The sequence below is a fragment of the Pseudophryne corroboree genome, chromosome 9, assembly GCF_028390025.1.
Source record: "Pseudophryne corroboree isolate aPseCor3 chromosome 9, aPseCor3.hap2, whole genome shotgun sequence".
Taxonomy (NCBI): Eukaryota; Metazoa; Chordata; class Amphibia; order Anura; family Myobatrachidae; genus Pseudophryne; species Pseudophryne corroboree.
This window is the reverse complement of record NC_086452.1, coordinates 394,277,422-394,289,386: the sequence shown is the minus strand read 5'-3', so window position 1 is coordinate 394,289,386 and position 11,965 is coordinate 394,277,422. Positions and strand designations below refer to the sequence as shown.

Here is an 11,965-nt window from a genome sequence, read left to right as displayed (position 1 = left end):
AAATGGAGAATGAGATTCAACACAGACAAGTGTACGGTAATGCACTGTGGAGGCAAGACCAAAAATTACACCTACATACTAAATGGGGTAATATTAGGGAATTCTGTACTGGAAAAAGACTTAAGGGTTCACATAGATAACAAATTAAGCAGCAGTACCCAAAGTAGGAGTGCAGCAAAGAAGGCAAATAAGATATTAGCATGCATAAAATGGGGAATTGATGCAAGGGACGAGAGTATTATACTCCCATTATATAAATCACTAGTGAGGCCACATCTTGAATACTGTGTGCAATTTTGGGCACCATATTACAAAAAGGATATCCTGGAGCTAGAAAAGGTTCAGAGGCGGGCGACCAAACTAATCAAGGGCATGGAGACGCTGGAATACGAGGAAAGGCTTGCAAGGCTAGGCATGTTTACATTGGAAAAGAGGAGACTAAGAGGGGACATGATCAACATCTACAAATATTTAAGGGGTCAATACACAGAGCCTGGGAGGGACCTGTTTTCTATAAGATCAGCACAGAGAACACGTGGTCACTCGTTTAGGTTAGAGGAGAGGAGTTTCCGCACATTGAGGCGAAAAGGTTTTTTCACAGTAAGGACAATACGTGTTTGGAATTCCCTGCCTGAGAGAGTAGTAACTGCAGACTCAGTCAACACCTTTAAGAATGCGTTAGATAAATTCCTATTGGATAAAGATATTCAGGGTTATGGTGCGTAAACACACATTATAGTTAATTTAACTAGTCCTAACATAAAAATAACTAGTCCTATAATAAGACTGCATAGGAGACCACAAATAGAGAATTTTAGAAAGAAAAAAGAATCTGATTACACGGGTGCAATCCCTCCCCTTAGTTTATTGTTTAATCACTATTTACAGTATTTTAGGCATTTAAAATTAGGTATAGAAATACTTCCCTTGTCTGAACGCCTGTAAGGCCCTATGTATTATTTTGTTTTATTTTCAATGCAGCCTTCTTTCAGGCTGAGTAGAGCATAGTGTTAAGGAATATAATAAAGAAGAAAAAAAATGTGAAAAGAATGTTCTGATGAAAATAGATTAAATTAAATGTGCTAGTGAATAAAGAGTTAAAATTATCTTCGTACCCGTTCTTTTATGTGGATCTGATTTATAAGGGACTATTAATATAATATAATATTAATATTAATTTCTGATCTTGCTGCTAGTGCTTGAAAGCCTGAAGTTAGATATCTACAAGCAGAGTGTTGGTGGATACATTTGTATCTGCGTGATCTTGATACTTTGTATTCAAAAATAATGTATCAAATAATTTGCCTTCTTACAGGGAATTCTACCCTTGTGTTTTGGCAGCCAGAGAATAATGACACACCTTAGTGCACAGACAATAAATCGTGTTGTGCCAGCCGTCTATAATTATGATTAGTAATCAATAAACGTAGGTGCTGTCTCGACATAGTCTACTTCATATGCCCATAATCTCTTTCTGTTCACATAGATACTTGATCTCAGCCGTTCTTATGTGACATGCGGCTCTAAATATAGTGTGCAAACTTGCTGTGACAGATGTCCTGTACTATACTGATATATGCATGTGATCATTACCACATATTTTTTATATACATTTCTTCCTTTACATCTGTCTGATATCCTTCATCTATATATAGAGTTGTTCATTCCACGTCACTTAACACTTATGCTGCACAGTTCCCTATGTAAACATACAATCTAATTTGTCTTGTATGGGTAATAAAACTGTGTAGTGTTCTGCCACTGCTACACGTAATGTTTAGTATGTTACTGGTAAATTTTGTAAATCAGCCGCCACAATGTCTAGCTTTAATACAACACTATGGCGCCAGTGATTGCACCGTATATGGGGTTTATTATTACCCTTATCAAATCGTTATAGATACAACATTCAGTGCATATAATTTCACAGTTCAACCTTCTTTACGTGCATTCAATTTATTTTAATAGCATACAAGATTAGAGGTACAAAACCTTCATATTTCTGCAGTGTAAAATGCTGGACACACAGCTGCTATGCTTGATATATATTACTCCGGTATGAGTGGGCGTCCCCACTTGTCCAGGAGTTACTATAGCTGCACACACTGTTATTGTTATAATCAATGTAATCTCCAGCCGCACTTGACTTTAGTAATTTAAGTATTTAAACATTTCAAGACGGGTGTAGTACGGTTGACCGGCGGTCTCCTGACCGCCGGTCAGCTTACCGACGCCGGAATCCCGACGGGGAGGGGCGAGTGCAGCAAACCCCTTGCGGGCTCGCTGCGCTCGCCACGCTGCAGGCTCGGTGGCGACCTGCGGTCGCCACGGGTTCTATTCCCACTCTATGGGTGTCGTGGACACCCACGAGTGGAAATAGTCCCTGTTGGTCGGCATGCCGACCATCGGGACAGTGACCCGTCGGGCTGGTGGAGGAGGTCATGTGACTGTCGGTCAGCTGACCGGCGGTCACATGAATACCACCCTTTCAAGATATAAGCCTACCACGATCATAAAGAAGTCTGTTCAATTATTTAATATATCCTGGAACGGGTACATGACTACCCATGCGCATTTCGCTTAACTAAAGCTTCCTCAGGGCTATAGTGATGTGCGCCCGCCATTCCTGACGGCTTTATAATACACAATAGCCAATAAGAGGGGGTTTTCTTATCGTAGCTCCAATCTGGGACTATGTTCGATAATTCAAAAATCTGTCCGTTGCAACCAATTTGTGACGTACCCAGGACATCACCCCCTACCAATGCTTCATGCCGTGATCTGTTATGCCGGATGTCGTCACTCATTGCCCGCTGGGTGGTCCCGGAATCTGTATACTTATGCTGCCGTAATCTATCATGCACGATTCCATCTCTTACCAGCCGCTGGACAATCCCGGAATCTGTATAATGGTGCTGCATGCATCTGATTCCTAATCCATTATAGGTACATCCGCACATATGTGTATACTCATGCTGCATATATTTGGATCTATTGTGATAACGTTTGCACACATGTGGCTCTTAATTTGACATGTTTTACCGGACTTACATGATGTTCATTAATATGAGTGTAGGGTTCACATTATTATCCCTTGTGCTTTTTCAATATAATTAGTCCAATCTCAGATTATTGCTCAATTGCCTATCTATTAATTAATACCTTACTGATGTATGTTATTACAAAATTCTATATCCATAAATCAAATTTATTCTATAAATTACATATTTTGTAAATAAAATGTGAAAAGTGAACAGACTTGTGACTGGTGCTAAAAGGAATATGTGTAGGAAAAATGAAATGTAGCATAGTATAATAATTAATTGATACAAGGTGTATATGACATGTGTACAGTGATGGATAAAAGAATTTCTGATTATAGGTTAAAAAGAGAGTGCAAAATAAACATTGTTTATTATGTGTAATAAAGTTATTTATATACTGTGTGTAATTACAAACGTGCTGTGAAAACTGCTGTGCCAACTAAAATTATTACGTGCTCTCAAACGTGAAACAGTGAAAAAATATGTGAAATAAGTCTTACAATTTTTTATCATATTGTATATCATTATTCACTTATAGTGCTTTTTAGGGAACTAGGTATATAAATATTGTAAATACGTTAATAAAGATACCACATCTTTCATGTGAATCCAGTTCTTCTAGGTCTCATATATAGTTCATGAAATGGTATATCTACCATACATAGATATGTATTTCTGATTGGGGATGATGTCGTTGAAACTTGTTTTTTTTAATACATATATATTTGATATGTTCGGAATTATGTATGATGCAATACAGCTCCTGATCTTCATGTTTATTATGGATACTTCTCCATTAACATTTGTGGTATCCATGATGTCCCGATGATTAAAATTGTCCCAAAAGGGCACACGTCCATAAAATAGATGTATATTCTTCTCCTATACTTCGGATTATTGTAATGAGGACATACCTATAGCTTGGACATAGTTGGTAGCCGCTACCTGGTAAGTATGTATGGAATTTTTATCACCTCTTGTCCTAATTCATTTAAATATGGGTTGTGCAGGGTTGGTACTTATTATCAGGTAAGTATATGATTAAGGTATCGCGTCCCACTCTCACTGGATATTTTTGTATTTGTAATATGAATATCTACATGCCTTATGTCCAAGTTATCATATGTCCATATCATTCATAACCTGGATCCTAATATCCATATAAAGGAACACAAAATTTCCTCTTAAACTTCACATATACATATCCTATCTTAATTTTCAAAAATCCTCATTCCTGATAATAATCTCCAATAAAATTCATAATGTATTACAAATGATGATAAGAGGGACACCTATGTGTCTTCACCACATGATAGGGCCCTATAATATGATTTTACTTGGTACCGCTTCTAATTAATAACTTTAATATGAAGTTAAGAGGGCCTTATTCTTTCTTCACGTGTCCAGTACTACACATTGCATTCTTGAAGTAGTCCCTGTATATCCCTTAAATAATTCTTAAAGGATGTACATACGACCCTTACTGTATCGGTGATCATAACAACTCCAGGAAGATCCAGGTAAGTAGCAGATACACGTACCATTAGTATATACAAATATTCCACGGGTTAGTCCCCTGAAGTCATACCAGAAAGTATGATGTTGACATTCTGGAACTGGGACTGAGTAACGATTAGATAGAATTGGTAAGTATTATCCCATGTCAAGTGCTGCACAATGTATTCTTGAGGTAGTCCCTATATGTCTCTCAAATGATTCTTAAAGGGTGTACTTACAGCCCTTATTATGTCGGTGTCCATACAGATTCCAGGAAGATTCAGGTAAGTGACAAATACACGTACCATTAGCATATACAATTATCAAATGACTTAATCCCATGATGTGATACCAGATAGTATACTGTTGACATTCTGGGACTAGGACTGGGTAGGGATTGGACAAGATTGGTAAGTATAGACTTATAACCATATGTACAGATGTTCACTGTACTCACGATATTGAATATACTCATATTACATGGAGAAATTCTTATATCTCACTTATTCAATATCTGAGAATAAATGAGAAGTGATTATTCTCATGTATACTCAAAGGACAGAGTAGTGTGTTCCTTTGCTCAGATTAAAGGGGGTGGTTATAACCATGTTCATAAGAAGGCAGAATAGTGTATTTCTTCATTCAGACCTCGGGGGGTGACACTATCCATAAGGAAGATGTGTCTGGATTCTTTCTTAAGTAATTCCTTGTTGATGTTTCCCCCTCTCAGGCCCAATTCCACCTTTTCTATGCCAAAAATTCTCATTTGTCCTGGATCACCTCAATGCTTTTTAAAAAAAAATGTCTGGCTACACTAGTCAGCTGTTTGAGATTTTCCTGATCTCTTGCTGCATTCTTGATGCTTCTTGCATGCTCCAAAATGCGATTTTTAAAAGGTCTTTTGGTAATGCCAACATAGCTTAAATTGCACGGACATTTGAAATGACCCCTTGCGTCATGTAATTAATATATTGTTGAATTTTTACCAGTTCCTTGTATTTATTAGAGTATTCCTTAGTGACCTGAATGTAATTACATGCCTAATACTTTCCACACTTGAAGCATCCGCTGATGATAGGCTCCTTCTTGTTATTCCTTACAAAGTGACTTCGTACTAATTTGTTGTTAAGGTTGGGTGACTTCCTCCAACTGATGGGAATCCTGTCACCGATCTCATTTCGTAAGTCATCATCCAACATGAGGATATGGTGATGTTTTTGCAGAGCTTGATTTATATCCTTCCACTGCTTGCAATATGTACCAATGAACCTGACTTTTTCCGTCATTCTTTTTCTTCTCTTTCGGTGTCAGTAGAGTGGTTCTGGCAACTGCACTAGTGGAGTTGTATGCTTTTTGAAGTAAATGGCTCTTATATCCTTTTCTCATCAGTCTTTGCTTGGACAGATTTCGAAAGAGGATTAATGGAACGTAAGAGATCCAAATTCCTGAGAGACAAAAATGATTATACTCAAAACATGGTATACAAATGGAACATCAGGGCAAGGAGGAAAGAGCTTAACAACACTAATAATTACAGCTCATTGGAGCTAGAATCATCCGAAGGGGAGAGTACGAGTGTAGCATCTGCATCAAAATGGCAACGGGACCATTTTTTAGAAAAGGGTTTCAGGGCAAGGGATGGAGATCGAGGTCCTTCAGATTCAAGAAAACCAGACGGGGAGGGAGAAAACTCAAGAAAAAGGAACAAGAAGGACTGGGAAAGGTACCCTCAGAGAATAAGGCGCCCTTACAAGAGGTACTAGATACTGGTGACCTTCAAATTGTCAACCTAACAAAAAGAGTTTTGGATCCAGTACAAATTAAGTTACTCTCCAGAGGCTTGAGTTTTGCACCCACCAAAATTATGGACAGATTTGACATGCAGAAGGATTTACAGCTATATGCACGCTAACTATTATTAAAGAAATTCCACAAACGAAAGGATACCTCAATATACCTTGAACAGATAATAACACCGACATTTGATGCAGAAGACCAACAGGTTCTAGAGATCCTGGAGGAGTTGTCATCTGAAACAACCAATGACATTGAGGAGACAAACTCTAGGATCCCAAGACCTACTCCACATATACAATCCACATTCTTTCCGAACCCCCAAATCAGCCCTCAGGTACAGATCTTTACGAAACTGGTGTCTAAAGAATTGGACAGTATCTTTGAAAAAAGATCCAATCATACAAATGATAATATAACTCAGGAAGAGAGGAGAGTCCTAAAAGAGATTGAGAAATGGGAGGACACGGTCATTAAACCCTCAGATAAGGGGGGTAACACTGTCCTATGGGATAAAGGGTTATATCTTAAAGAAGCCCACAGACAATTATCAGACAGTAACACCTATAAGAAATAAATTTTCAACCCCATGGCCAATTTTCAACATCAATATGGCACCCTTATCAATAAAGCATTACGAGATGAGATCATAACTAAAAGGGAAGTTAAATATCTACAAGTTAATTACCCCAAGCAGTCTACATTCTACATGCTACCCAAAATCCATAAAAACCAGAGGTGCCCACCAGGAAGACCCATCATATCTGGCATAGGTAGCGTAACAGAAAAAGCAAGCACCTTTATTGACCAGAATTTAAGACATCATGTCTTGGATTTAATATTGTATACAAGAGATTCTATGGATATTCTGGACAAATTGAAGGATGTGAACTTGCTGCCTAACACCTGGCTGTGTACATGTGACGTAGAATCACTGTACACAAGCATAAATCATGAGGGGATTAACAGCCATTCAGTACTTTCTAGACATGGATGCACATGATGAGTTTAACTCCTTCATTTTACAACTGTTACGTTTCGTTCTGACCTAAAAATTACTTTCTATTGATGAAAGATACTACCTACAAGTCCGAGGTACAGCGATGGGCAGTACATGTGCGCCAGCATACGCCAACCTGTACCTCGGATGGTGGGAGCAAAAGGTCGTGTTTAATAGTACTAATGAGAAATTTATAGATCATGTCATTGGGTGGCACAGATTTATAGATGACATCCTGATTATCTGGGAAGGTGAGAAGGAAGAACTGGAAGAATTCATACAAACACTCAATAACAACGAGTTTAATCTAAAGTTAACATCAGAAATTAGTAGAACCAGTGTGACATTTCTAGATCTCACCATAACCAGAACAGTTACGGATATATACCGCAAAAGTACTGCGACCAACAGCATTTTAAACTTTGGCAGCTCCCACCATCCAGCCACTCTCAAAGGAATTCTCAAGGGAGAGTACACAAGAGTCAGAAGAAATTGCTCAGAGGATACCATCTATGAGAAAAGGGCAGGGGAACTGAAGCAAAGACTGATGAGAAGAGGATATAAGAGCCATTTACTTCAAAAAGCATACAACTCCACTAGTGCAGTTGCCAGAACCACTCTACTGACACCGAAAGAGAAGAAAAAGGATGACGGAAAAGTCAGGTTCATTGGTACATATTGCAAGGAGTGGAAGGATATAAATCAAGCTCTGCAAAACATCACCATATCCTCATGTTGGATGATGACTTTTGAAATGAGATCGGTGACAGGATTCCCATCAGTTGGAGGAAGTCACCCAACCTTAACAACAAATTAGTACGAAGTCACTTTGTAAGGAATAACAAGAAGGTGCCTATCATCAGCGGATGCTTCAAGTGTGGAAAGTGTAAGGCATGTAATTACATTCAGGTCACTAAGGAATACTCTAATAAATACAAGGACCTGGTAAAAATTCAACAACATATTAATTTCATGACACAAGGGGTCATTTACTGTTTAAAATGTCCGTGCAATTTAAGCTATGTTGGCATGACCAAAAGACCTTTTAAAAATCACATTTTGGAGCATGCAAGAAGCATCAAGAATGCAGCAAGAGATCAGGAAAATCTCAAACAGCTGACTAGTGTAGCCAGACATTTTTTTGAAAAAGCATGGAGGTGATCCAGGACAAATGAGAATTTTTGGCATAGAAAAGGTGGAATTGGGCCTGAGAGGGGGAAACATCAACAAGGAATTACTTAAGAAAGAATCCAGACACATCTTCCTTATGGATAGTGTCACCCCCCGAGGTCTGAATGAAGAAATACACTATTCTGCCTTCTTATGACCATGGTTATAACCACCCCCTTTAATCTGAGCAAAGGAACACACTACTCTGTCCTTTGAGTATACATGAGAATAATCACTTCTCATTTATTCTCAGATATTGAATAAGTGAGATATAAGAATCTCTCCATGTAATACGTGTATATTCAATATTGTGAGTACAGTGAACATCTGTACATATGGTTATAAGTCTATACTTACCAATCCTGTCCAATCCCTACCCAGTCCTAGTCCCAGAATGTCAACAGTATACTATCTGGTATCACATCATGGGATTAAGTCATTTGATAATTGTATATGTTAATGGTGCATGTGTTTGTCATTTACCTGAATCTTCCTGGAATCTGTATGGACACCGACATAATAAGGGCAGTAAGTACACCCTTTAAGAATCATTTGAGAGACATATAGGGACTACCTCAAGAATACATTGTGCAGCACTTGACATGGGATAATACTTACCAATTCTATCTAATCGTTACTCAGTCCCAGTTCCAGAATGTCAACATCATACTTTCTGGTATGACTTCAGGGGACTAACCCGTAGAATATTTGTATATACTAATGGTACGTGTATCTGCTACTTACCTGGATCTTCCTGGAGTTGTTATGATCACCGATACAGTAAGGGTCGTATGTACATCCTTTAAGAATGATTTAAGGGATATACAGGGACTACTTCAAGAATGCAATGTGTAGTACTGGATACGTGAAGAAAGAATAAGGCCCTCTTAACTTCATATTAAAGTTATTAAATAGAAGCGGTACCAAGTAAAATCAGATTATAGGGCCCTATCATGTGGTGAAGACACATAGGTGTCCCTCTTATCATCATTTGTAATACATTATGAATTTTATTGGAGATTATTATCAGGAATGAGGATTTTTGAAAATTAAGTAAGGATATGTATATGTGAAGTTTAGGAGGAAATTTTGTGTTCCTTTATATGGATATTAGGATCCAGGTTATGAATGATATGGACATATGATAACTTGGACATAAGGCATGTAGATATCCATATTACAAATACAAAAATATCCAGTGAGAGTGGGACGCGATACCTTAATCATATACTTACCTGATAATAAGTACCAACCCTGCACAACCCACATTTAAATGAATTAGGACAAGAGGTGATAAAAATTCTATACATACTTACCAGGTAGCGGCTACCAACTATGTCCAAGCTATAGTATGTCCTCATTACAATAATCCGAAGTATAGGAGAAGAATATACATCTATTTTATGGACGTGTGCCCTTTTGGGACAATTTTAATCATCGGGACATCATGGATACCACAAATGTTATTGGAGAAGTATCCATAATAAACATGAAGATCAGGAGCTGTATTGCATCATACATAATTCCGAACATATCAAATATATATGTATTAAAAAAACAAGTTTCAACAACATCATCCCCAATCAGAAATACATATGTAATGTATGGTAGATATATTTCATGAACTATATATGAGACTTAGAAGAATTGGATTTCACATTAAAGATGTGGTATCTTTATTAACGTATTCACAATATTTATATATCTAGTTCCCTAAAAAGCACTATAAGTGAATAATGATATACAATATGATAAAAAATTGTAAGACTTATTTCACATATTTTTTCACTGTTTCACGTTTGAGAGCACGTAATAATTTTAGTTGGCACAGCAGTTTTCACAGCACGTTTGTAATTACACACAGTATATAAATAACTTTATTACACATAATAAACAATGTTTATTTTGCACTCTTTTTAACCTATAATCAGAAATTCTTTTATCCATCACTGTACACATGTCATATACACCTTGTATCAATTAATTATTATACTATGCTACATTTAATTTTTCCTACACATATTCCTTTTAGCACCAGTCACGAGTCTGTTCACTTTTCACATTTTATTTACAAAATATGTAATTTATAGAATAAATTTGATTTATGGATATAGAATTTTGTAATAACATACATCAGTAAGGTATTAATTAATAGATAGGCAATTGAGCAATAATCTGAGATTGGACTAATTATATTGAAAAAGCACAAGTATGAAGGACAATCTCGTTACCTTCTTTTGTTCACAGATTCCTTCAGGGATCCACAGACGGAAGGGGAGCTAATGTCCTTTCCGACGATCTTCACGGATTCAATGCACTACTCCTCAATTGACCACTACGGCTTATTACAGTCAAGAATTTACACCTGGTTCACCAGTAAGATTCGTTTTATTAAACTGGAATCGTAGTTGCAGGTCTGGTGTCTTACTGATAACAACGCATGAATACAATACAACTTAACGTTATACTATTTACTTTACTCTGGAAAGATCAATGACTCTTTAATAATTATGGATAATAGCAATAACGATACTCTATACTTACTAGTACTACCAGATAATTTCTACTATAACAAAGCGCTGTTTTACTTCTGCTCCCAGACCAATACCCTCCTCTGATCAGCAATAGCTAACTTTCCTTTCCGCCAGCGCAACCACCCCGGTCCGTTTGTCCTTCCCAAAGTTCAGCTGATTAAATGAACGTTGGTGCACGTTGGGTACCTTAGGTGGTTGTCATACAAACAACAGGAGGCTGTAGTTTTTTTGTGGGAGTTATTAATAGGTGAAATCCCAACAGGAGTTGAATATATGGACATGCATATAATATTCCGGGTACAATAAAGGCTTCAGGCTAAACTGGGAGCTATCTTCCTCATTAAATCCGCCGGATAGGCTAGGTCTATATGATAGGGTCAATGACAATCAGAACTTTCTACGCTGCGGGTACGGTCAGTGCTCACTACCACATGCGTTAATCGCTTTGTATCATCTTTTCCGTTTAGGGTTCGCGTGATGATGGAGAACCGGCTCGATTAATTACGTGACGGGATGCTACTGGAAGAAAGGAGTACCGGCAAAGGTCAGTCAATTCTAAGTAGCGGTTTCCAATATCAGGGCCACTCCACTATACGGAAGCAACGTTCTGGGTTCTCCCTCTCTCTCTTCAACCGAGCAAGGTTGGGTGTCACACTTAATAGCTGAGAGGGGTTATTAGATTAGCTGAGTCAGTGTGTTAGGCAGCTGAGAGATAGTAAGAAGCTGTTTGACTCCGTGTGCTGTCTCTTAATAACGGAGAGGTGTTATGTGAGTGGCTGAGTCAGTGTTCTATACTTAGGCAGCTGAGAGATATTAAGAAGCTGTTTAACTCAATGTGCTGTCTCTTAATAACTGCGAGGTATTAGGCTGCTGACTGACTCAGTGTGTGGGCTGTGACGATACAATACTACCTCTCCTGCAGAGTC

The 11,965-nt window shown here is 37.8% G+C and overlaps 1 long non-coding RNA gene across 1 annotated transcript; it reads left to right on the top strand.

Moving 5' to 3' along the window:
* The first annotated feature begins 2,524 nt into the window (after positions 1-2,524).
* On the top strand, positions 2,525-11,580 carry LOC134957071 (uncharacterized). The gene is made up of 3 exons (XR_010186433.1): positions 2,525-2,946; positions 10,753-10,881; positions 11,507-11,580. It is a non-coding gene; the product is annotated as an uncharacterized LOC134957071 (long non-coding RNA).
* The last annotated feature ends 385 nt before the right edge of the window (positions 11,581-11,965 follow it).